General features: G+C 36.9%; 1 long non-coding RNA gene across 1 annotated transcript; it reads left to right on the forward strand.

Moving 5' to 3' along the window:
• Positions 1-3,225: 3,225 nt before the first annotated feature.
• On the forward strand, positions 3,226-10,337 carry LOC143850789 (uncharacterized). Its single transcript, XR_013236055.1, has 3 exons — positions 3,226-3,358; positions 4,484-4,746; positions 9,764-10,337. It is a non-coding gene; the product is annotated as an uncharacterized LOC143850789 (long non-coding RNA).
• Positions 10,338-10,748: the final 411 nt, after the last annotated feature.

Here is a 10,748-nt window from a genome sequence, read left to right on the forward strand (position 1 = left end):
GATAGAGTTTTCTTTTGTACCCTAACAAGACATGTCTATTTAGGGGTAAATGATATGACTATGGCTAATTTTGAGGGATATTATAATAAATTGAAGGTCCCACAATTAGAAGTTGCATAGGATTGGTTCAAGTTATGGTCCACTCACTGAGTTTTCCAATGTTTAATTTGGTAAAGGGATTATGATATGACTATGGCTAATTTACTATCGAGTTGAGTCCACTCACTGAGTTTTGGTATTATGGTTATGGCATTACAGCTGGGAAGCAAGAAATTTTGGCCGAGACTTGTTATCCGAGCAACATTCAGATACATCAAGACCGAATGGGGTTGGGGCCAGGTCATGTCCCCATTTTCTTCGTTCAAATTATCAATCATGCACCTAAATCACTCACTATTTATGGTGTTCATATCAGCTGCCGGGCATTTGCTTCAGTGAAAATGATTGATCCAAAAATTTTCAGGCGACTCGGTCCGGGCGATTGTTTGTTGAAGAACGGGGATCCATTAAAACCTAATGAGGTTATTTCATTCTATTATGCAAATAGTAAACCTTATAACCTTGTACTTCCCATGTTCGTTGTAAGCCTGGGAAGCTCACTTGATATCTCTTGCATGAGATTATTTTGTTTGGTATCGAAATTATGGTTTCCTGGTTCAATTTATGTAGAATTTTATCCGGCAATAAAGGACTTTTCAGCTATTATATATAATTTTTATAGAATAAAAGTTCCTCATTAATATATATATATATATATATATATATATATATATATATATATATCGTTCTTGTACCTAATGGAAATCTATCCAGATCCTACTAGCTGTTTGGATGTTACGAATTTTTTTTGGAATTTTTTATATGAGAAATCCCTTTACCAAATTAAACATTGGAAAACTCATTTTCCATGCAAGTTTTTTTTTGCAAAAATCAAACTTTTTCAAGAAAAGCTGTAAACTTACTAGACCCTTGAATTTATTTTCTATGGAATATTTTTTCATAGAAAATATTGTTATGTTTAGATGCTTTCGTTATTTATGTTATTGATATCTTATATTAGCTTTCCTTATTTCCTGTTTTCTATTCTGCTGATTTCTATTTTCATATTTTGCTTTCCCTAATTTCTATATAATGTAGATGACGTATGGCTTTTGAGGAAGGAATAATCAAATTAAGTACAGTTTGCATCTTGGAGGTCGAGTTTCCTCGAATTAATTCATTGGAGGCCTGAGTTTCCTCGAATTAACTCCTTATTTTCCCTTTCCCCGTCATCTTCTTCCCTAATTTCTCTTCTGATAGAACGGTGTTCTATCAACTTGGTATCAGAGCACTTCCTGGTGGATGCCTCTGACGTGCCTTCAAAAGAACGAGCTCGGTATCAGAGATTTGAAGGCTTATTCCATGGCTGCCGAGAACAAGAGTGGTTCTTCATCAGACGAACAAGCCTTGGAAGCGAAGTTGAAAGCTGAAATCATAAAAGAACTCAATGCGGTTTATCAGGCACGATTCAACAACATTGAGACACAGTTACAAAAGATCACGGATCTTCTTCTCCAAATCCGTCCATCACCTGAGCCAACCATTACTCATGACAATTCGGGTGCAGGGCTTAGATCTGTCAACATACCGGATCGACGGGACGAGGATCGTGTTCGTCAGGAAGGTGGCTTCGGCGTTGAACGAGAGCAATATTGTCCCCATATGAAGATAGACTTCCCACGATGGGATGGTAGTGATCCAGAGCGATGAGTGACACGAGCGGAACGTTTTTTCCGATTCTATCAAACTCCCATCTACCAACAGGTTACCATCACCTCCATTAATTTAGAAGGTGATGCCATCCAATGGTTCAAGTGGTTTGAGGGGATCTATCTCGGATTGCCAAACTGGAGAAAGTTTGTAGATGGATTGTTAGTACGTTTTGGCCCCTCCCAGTATGAGAACGTTCACGGCGAGTTAGCAGAGATACGACAAAGTACGACAGTCTTAGAGTATCAAAGCCGTTTCGAACGACTCGTCAATCGTGCACAAGATTGGTTGGAACCTCAATTAGTGGGAACATTTATTGAAGGACTTCGCACGAAAATTCGGCTGGAAGTCAAGATGTATCGTCCTCGCACGATGACGGCAGCTATCTCTTATGCACGATTGCAGGAGGAAAGACTACATGAAGATAGTCGACGTTCGTGTGATGGCTTTACTAGCCGACCCCTTGATCTTCTTCGATAAGGTCCCATAAAATTCACGAGTCGTAATATGCATGTGAAGCGATTGACGGAAGAAGAACTCAAGGACTGAATGACTAAGGGGCTATGTTGGCACTGTGATGAGAAAATGGCATAAGGGTCATCGTTGAGAACAAAAACGGTTGTTGATGATCGAGCCAGCTAGTTATTCCGACGACGACGATGAGGATAATCAACCTTGAGGACAAGGTTGAAATTAAGGGCAGGAGAATGTTAGGAATAGATTTTCCTATTTAGATGCTTTCCTCATTTATGTTATTGCTATCTTATATTAGCTTTCCTTATTTCATGTTTTTTATTCTGTTGATTTCTATTTTCATATTTTGCTTTCCCAAATTTCTATATAATGTAGATGCCATATGGCTTTTGAGGAATGAATAATCAAATTAAGTGCAGTTTGCATCTTGGAGGTCGAATTTCCTCGAATTAACTCATTGGAGGCCTGAGTTTCCTCGAATTAACTCATTATTTTCTCTTTCCCCATCATCTTCTTCTCTAATTTCTCTTATGATGGAACGGTGTTCTATCAGAAACAATCTCTTTTGGATTAGAAGAATTTTTTAGGGAAAGTTTTGAAAGGAAAAATATTATCAAAATTTTCTAATTTATTTACATACTAAAAAAGATAGCTTGAACAGACCCTATTAATTTTTTTTACTTAGGGGGAAAAAGGAAGTTGTAAAAGACGTTTTCCAATGTTTTAATGACAATCTTTGGAAGCGATTATGTGTCACTCCAATGAATCTCATTAATTTGTTGAAAAAGAAGGAGAAATTTGAGAGACAGGCTTCCTTATTTTTGGAAGAATCCCGGAATATAGTGACTGCCGAACATGCCAAGGGTTATTTTTGCAATAAGCAAGAAATGTGGATTTCTAAATGAAGGATTTAGTTACTATTTCTATCAATAGCCTTCCTTATATGGGTCTCTTCCCTTATTTATTAAGACACACGAACTTGTGCTTGTTATTTTGTTTTTCGAAAGATTTGGGCTGAAAACTGTAGGAAGAAAGGCTCGGCTCCTTTTCTATCTCACCCTTAATCCATCACATATGTCTTCGGCCAGGCTTTTTGTCCTTTTCGCTGTTGTTCTCATGGGTTTCGAAGCTGCTGGTAAATCCCTCTCTCTCTCTCTTAGAATTTACTTATACATATGATATAAAATGGGAAATGATAGTATGATACCAAGCACAACCATTCTTTAATAATTGCACAAACGCAGCTTGTCTTTTTAATTGGTTTGTCAGAGCTTTTTGGGAACTGTAATAACCCTTGACGACTTCTTCAACATTGAATGACAACTTGGGTTAGTGCAATTATAAAAACATAGTTATTGAATGACAAGATGGGTTAGTGCAATTATAAAAACATAGTTTTGATCAAGGTTTTAAATTTCGACCGAAATCCGAAATTTCGGGTTTCGGTGGAGACCCTTGACGCTCCTCCGAAACCGAAATTTAAAACCTAGGTTGTGATTTCGTTTCCCTATAGAATTCTAGCTATATACAGAGATTTTATATGTTGTAAGCCCATGTAGTCTAAGATTTTTTCAAAATGTTGTACGGCTTAGGCCATATGATGATCCAAACCGTCAATTTGATAGCCCACAATGTAAATAGGGTGTGCCCCGCAAATCATTTCCAAAGGATGATCCCATCCCTCCGATCTATAAAGGTTTCCATAATATGTAGTTCCAATATAGATCGGAGGGCCACCCCTTGTAGCGTAAAATGAGTAGTCATAAATACACTAGAGGAGGGTGGCCGACGTAAGAAGAGGGAGAATATATCACTTCCCTTAAATATTAGTGGTGCATCTCATGCTGATTTTTGGGAATTCAGGTTGAGCTTTTACCTTAAAATTGGGTCATGTTCAAGTTGATTCCAATTCATTTTTTAGCAAAAGCTCAACCCCACCCGACAATAGTTGCACCTCTAAAAAATTTGTTTGAGTTATTTAACCGATAAATAAGAAGTCGATGGGATTGAGCCTCTAGCTCAATTAATCGAGGCTTTGTTCTTCAATCTGTAGGTTCGGAGTTTCAATTCCAGCTTACCTACCAATAAATAAATAAGTCAGAACTCGAGAATTTGAATATTGTAGTGTGTTTTCACTTTTCATATCGGGACGTGTTGTCGGCGAGTCAACTAGTTTTACCATCGAGTTGAGTTGAGTAGACTCGCTAAGTTTTTGGTATTATAGTTCTAATTAACCAGATTAGCTAGCATGGCATTACAGCTGGGAACCAAGGAAGCTTGGCCGCAACTTGTCATCCGAGCAATATTCAGATACATCAAGACCAAGTAGGGCTCGCGTACAATCATGTCCCCATGTTCTTGGTTCAAATTCTTAATCATCCACCTAAACCGGTCACCATTTATGATGTTCATATCAACTGCGGGGAATTTGCTTCAATGACATTGATCAATCCAAATATTTTCAGGCGACTCCAACCGGGCGATTGTTTGTTGAAGAACGGGGAACCATTAAATCCTAACGAGGTTATTTCCTTCTATTATACAAATAGTAGACCTTATGAACTTGTTACTTCCCACGTTCGTTGTAAATAAGCATTCTTGTATATGATGAAAATCTATCCGGCAATAAAAGAACCTACTGGCTGTTTGGAAGTAAGGATTTTTTTTTTTTTCTGGAATTTTTTAATTTTTATGAAAAATAAACGCATTTTCCATGGGAGTATTTTCCAAAATAAATAAAAAATTAAAAGAAAAGTTGTAAACCATCTTAGACCCTGCAATTTTATTTTCCATGGAATATTATTTTCATAGAAAATATTATTTTCTATAATTTTTACTTAGAGAGACATTCAATATATGATGATCCATCGGAAATGTTTTTCTTGCAATATGCAAAAAAGACCTTAGATTATTTGAAATGGAATATTTAATCTTATTTATAAATGGGATCATAAGGTCTCCTTGGAATCCATTGACCACAACATTTCTAAAACTGTCATAGCCACAAGAAAACACCACATATTATGCATCATTAAAAAAGGAGAGTGATAAATCGACCCCCAAATATCTTAAATCGACCCCCTTTGTCTCTGTCTTTCTCCTATCTCTCACTCTAGCCCAGAGGAGAGAGAAAAAGACATAGGGGGTCGATTTAAGATATTTGGGGGTCGATTTATCAGTACCCTTAAAAGAAGGGATTTTCTAGGGCATTTTACGGAAAGCCATTTCACAGTAAGAACAGCCATCTAGATGAATTAAATGAATAAGACAATCTGCTAAAATGTGAGCATGTGTGATGTTCTCTCATGCAAATGTCGGCGGAGAAATGGCTTCCCGGGACCTAGCAAACCCCCTTTAGAAAATGTGCTTGTGTGACTAAGTTTTTATGAGGCCCAATACTTCAAATTGATAAGTTTTGGAGATTTGATTAATCTCAGTTGTCCTTCATTAACAATGATAGGTGCTTATATAAAACACTTACAGATAATCATGGTAAGATAAAGATAATAAGAAGATAATCCTAATCTAAACCAGTTTCCTTCTCTGTTCTAAGTTCTAACTACCTTTCTTCGCATCTAATACTTGTGATCCAATGTTCAGATCTGATAGATTTGATCTACTCTAACATGCCCCATCAAACGTATGTGGATTCGAAATCAACATGCGTTTGATACTACAATAAAACTCCTCAATTAAAATTCCCAATCTGATCAATGATACTAAATATTGATAAATTGCATGCTGAGGATGTCGCCTGATATAAGTTGTCGGTATTGCTAAAGAACGATGATTTATGCTTGTTGTCGGATGATTGAAGCTGATTGCCAAATATTATGCTGCTTGAGATATGAGCCTCAGTACGCTTAATATATGAAACTCTAGCCTCAATGGGCGAGTTTTCATGGACCAATTTTAGACATGAATCTTCAAGGATTGATCGGTATTAAATACTTATCTTTAAGGAGATGGATCACAATGAATCAAGTCTCAATGGGCAAACCATCACGGTTTTAGTTATCGATCCTTGTGGAATATAGAATTAGATGTCATGGGTCATCTTTTGATGTCAATCCTTATGGAATTTGAAGCTACTCTCCCAAGCATGCACCTCTAGGAATCGAGATTTCTCAACTGAGTAGAACTCATTTTCAGGTATGCTCCTCAAAGAGGTACTGCAATTGAAATAGTAGACAAAAATAAAATAAAAAATATGATTTGGAAGGAAGATAGACATAGAAAGCAGATGAAAAGTTGGTAGGAGAGCAACAATTGGAGATTGGTGGCAGCGACAAATATCAATGACATTGGAACGACGCTTGATGAAACTAGTGAGAACCAAAGTTTGATGTTGTTGTCTTTTACGAGTGTAATTATCAAATTCTGAGGGTGGGATTTTGCTTTTGGACAAAAGATGGGGGTGTATGGATCAAAGGAGTGGAGTGCCAAATGCATGAATATAAAATTAAAAAAATGAGAATAAATGGGAGGTGCCACTATCAATATTGGGGACAGGATATTTCTTTCAAGAGTTAAGGTAGAGGTAACATTGTACTATTGGTTCTAAATAGTGGATATTTTGTGTTGCCTTATCCCTAGAGTAGCCCATTGTGGTGAACCAAGTATATTCTTGTCTTCTTGGGGTTGCTTGTGATTCCTTTTGTTGGTGGTTGTGGTTTGTTGGCAAATATTTTCTCCACCTTGTTGTGCAAGATCTTGGGTATTTCTGTGTATTCGCCGGTGGTAGATTGGCAGGTGTTATTGGCGGTGGGCTTTTTGCCACAAAAATTGGATCATAGCTCAGGGTGTGGTAACCCCGGTTTCCCTCCGAGGGTGGAAATGCCCATCGGGGAAGATCTCAGAAACCCCGATGTAGTATCTTGTGGTTCCAACTTTGCCACCGTGTGGAGGGGCGAGATTCTCCGTGTTACTTCCGCATGGAGGGGGAGATTGCCGGGGTTACCACGCCCTGAGCTCTAATACCATTTGTAGGGAATTTAACCAGGTAGAACTCACCCCCTAAAAGCTAGATGTTAGAGGGATGATGCTCATCTCCATCCATTTCACTTATCGATGTGGGACTATTTGCTTTTACGTGAAAAATGGATTTACAAATCCAAATTAAAGAGAATTTGTGACTCAAGAAGAAATCAAGCTAGAGCATTTCAACATGGTGGATCAAATCGCCCACATGTTTAAAAAAAGCAATTCAAAAGGAGGAGTTTTTCAAGTTACATGGCGTCCTCGACATATTTACAAAGCACTTTGAATTAAAGGGAAGTACTGAAAATAATTCAAAAGTATTAAATTTTTATTACTTTCTAGTTTTCTCCTAGCTAGGAATTTTCCTTGGTTGTAAAAAAACGTTTTGCTCCTGTGCTTTATAAATAAAGTTCCTTCTTCCTCTATTTTGTTAAAAACACTTATTTCTTTTGTAATTTTCCTTGGTTGTTGAATCATAAAGATGTCTTTAAGCCATTGATTTAGCAATGGCACAATCTTACGAGAGAGATCTCCGATTGGCATATTTGACATGGACCCATTGGGTGGCCTTGTGATGACCAATCAATTCGACGGTGCCAATTGCCGAGCACATATGCCATCTATGTCTTGGAAGCTATTTTTGTTCATTACAGATGAGATCATCGACTTACCATTTTATCTCAGTCCCAACAGGAAAAAGATACTTAAAATTATAGAGAGAAGAAGAGGAAGAAATAGAATTACGAAGAGATACTTAAAATTATAGAGAGAAGAAGAGGAAGAAATAGAATTACGAAGTCCCTAATATGTTAGCCTTCGCTTTGATTTGGAATTTTATAGAGAGAGGGAGTATCCATGCAGGGTTATTTTTGGAATAAGCAAGAATAGGAGTCTCTAAATGAAGAATTGAAGTATTTAGTTACTGTTTCTAATTTCTATCAATTGCCTTCCTTCTATAGGCCCCTTTATTTATTAAGACACAAAAGCTTGTAGGTTTTAGTTACTATTTCTAATTTCTATCAATAGCCTTCGTTCTATATATAGGTCCCTTTATTTATTAAGACACAAGAGCTTGTGGTGGTTATTTTGTTTTCCAAAGAATTGGGCTGAGAAGTGGAGGAAAAAAGCTCTTGCATCTTTTGCAAAGGCTGAAAGGCTCGTCTCCTTTTCTAGCTCACCCTTGATCCATCAAATATGTCTTCGGCCTGGCTTTTCGTCCTTTTCTGTGCTCTTCTCATGGGCTTCCAAGCTGCTGGTAACTCTCTCTTACGTATACATATGATATAACCATTATTAAATAATTGCACAAATACAGCTTCTCTTTTCCTTTTTAATTGGTTTGTAAGAGTTTTTTGGGAACTGTAATAACCCTAGACGACTCTTTAAACGTTAAATGACAAGATAGGTTAGTGCAATTATAAAAAAAACATAATTGTGTTAATATTATTTCCCTATAAAAACGTAGTAACTCCGGATTTTGACTTTTTTTTTTTTTTGAGAAAACTTTATTTCCACCCTATTTTTAGTAACAACCCATCTTTTGTTTAATTAGAACCTTTTTTGTTGGTCAAAGTACAACTAGATCCAATGGAAAATTCTTGGGTTGCAACTCGGGTTGGGCGGGTCGGGTTTTCCAGAACCCTGCCCTACCCAAGAAATTGTCTCGGGTTGGGCCTAATTTTTCATGGGAAAACCTGAGTTTCATAAACTCGACCCCACCCAGATAGTTTTTCGGGTCAGGTCAGGTCGGGTTTTTATTGTTTAGAGTGGCTAATTTCGAAGTTTGTAGAAAACAACCAATCGTCATGCCAAAAATATCTAAATCTATGTCATCATGTGCTTAAATCAAAGACAGAAACTATTTTTACACATCACAAAGATGATCACCTCAAGAAACAATTCTATTAATATTTTTTTAAATAATTTGTCGTGTGATTAGAAAGATATTTAAGAAAGCTACAATACACCTATAAGAGTGGTTTCGGGTTTTTTTTTTTTCTGTAAACCCAACCCATGTTATTTTCGGGTGAGGTCGATGCGGGAAGGGTAAAACCATACCCAAGTTGCAACCCTAGAGAATTCTAAATAAAGAGGGACGAAAATGGAAAGTACAAAAATAAAGAGTGGAGGACCAATGTTTTTGACTTTTTGTTCCATTTTGAATTTGTCAAAAACCCAATTTTTTACAAGGGACGCCCCCTTTTCTTCATTGTGCCAGTTGTATTTATGATTATACTTTTACACTACTAGGAGGTGGCCCAAGGAAGAAAGGGGGAGAATATATCACTTCCCTTCTTATGTTGTAATTAATAGAAAAAAAAATGTTTATGAGTTATTTAACCACTAAATAAGAGGTCGATGGGAATGAACCTCCCCTCAATTGCCAATTTTTCTAGGCTTTGTTCTTCAACCAGGAGGTCGAAATCGCCTACCAAAAAATAAATAAATAAGAGGTCAATAGTTAAACTTGTTTTACTGACCCACTAAGTTGACCCACTTAGTTGACTCGCTAAGTGTTCGTATTATGGTTCTAACCAAATTAGTTGGCATTGTATTGCAGCTGGGAAGAGTTTGAACTCAACTTGTCATCCCAGCAACATTGAGATACAACAAGGCAAAATAGGGACGGCCAAATTAGTTGGCATTGTATTGCAGCTGGGAAGAGTTTGAACTCAACTTGCCATCCGAGCAACATTGAGATACAACAAGGCAAAATAGGGACGGGGCACGATCACATCTCCATTTTCTCTGTTCAAGTTCTGAATTATGGATCTAAACCAGTGACCATTTATGATGTTCATATCGACTGCGGGGAATTTGCTTCAGTGACACTGATCAATCCAAAAAATTTCAGGCGACTCCGACCCGTCGATTGTTTGTTAAAGAACGGGGAACCATTAAAACCTGAAGAGGTTATTTCCTTCCGTTTATGCAAGTAGTAGACCTTATAACCTTGTTATTTCCCACTTTGCTTGTAAGTAAGCATGGGAAGCTCACTTGAATTTATGGGGGATATTATGAGATCTGATTTGCTTTGATTAGGTAGGTACTTAAGTATTAATGGTAGATTAGCTAACTGTGTTAGATTAGGATTTGCCATTTCATTTCTTATCTAAATCTCTTAATGGTAGATTAGGTAACTGTGTTAGCACTTTATGTGATTGATGGAAGTCATCCAAGAATTCAAGATTAGTGGAATTTCATTACTTTACATCTTTGGTCTCGAAATTACGGTTTCCTTCAGAATTTTATCCAGCAAAGGGTTATTGTGTAAGAAATTTATAGAATGGTAGTTCCTCAATATAGCATTCTTGCATATGATGGAAATCTATCCAGCAATAAAAAGAACCTCCTGGCCGTTTGGATGTAAGGATTTTTTATTTATTTTTTGGGATTTTTTTAATTTATATGAAAAATGAATTTTCCAATGTTTGGTAAACACATTTTCAATGAGAGTCCCCCCGCAAAAAAAAAAACAGAGAAAACGGTTTCTACACACAAGTGTAGATAAGTTATCTACACACTAGCTTAAATTACAGTGGATG

The sequence above is a fragment of the Tasmannia lanceolata genome, unplaced genomic scaffold (assembly GCF_043159265.1).
Source record: "Tasmannia lanceolata isolate RefF3 unplaced genomic scaffold, GAP_Taslan_0.1 ptg000003l, whole genome shotgun sequence".
Classification (NCBI taxonomy): Eukaryota; Viridiplantae; Streptophyta; class Magnoliopsida; order Canellales; family Winteraceae; genus Tasmannia; species Tasmannia lanceolata.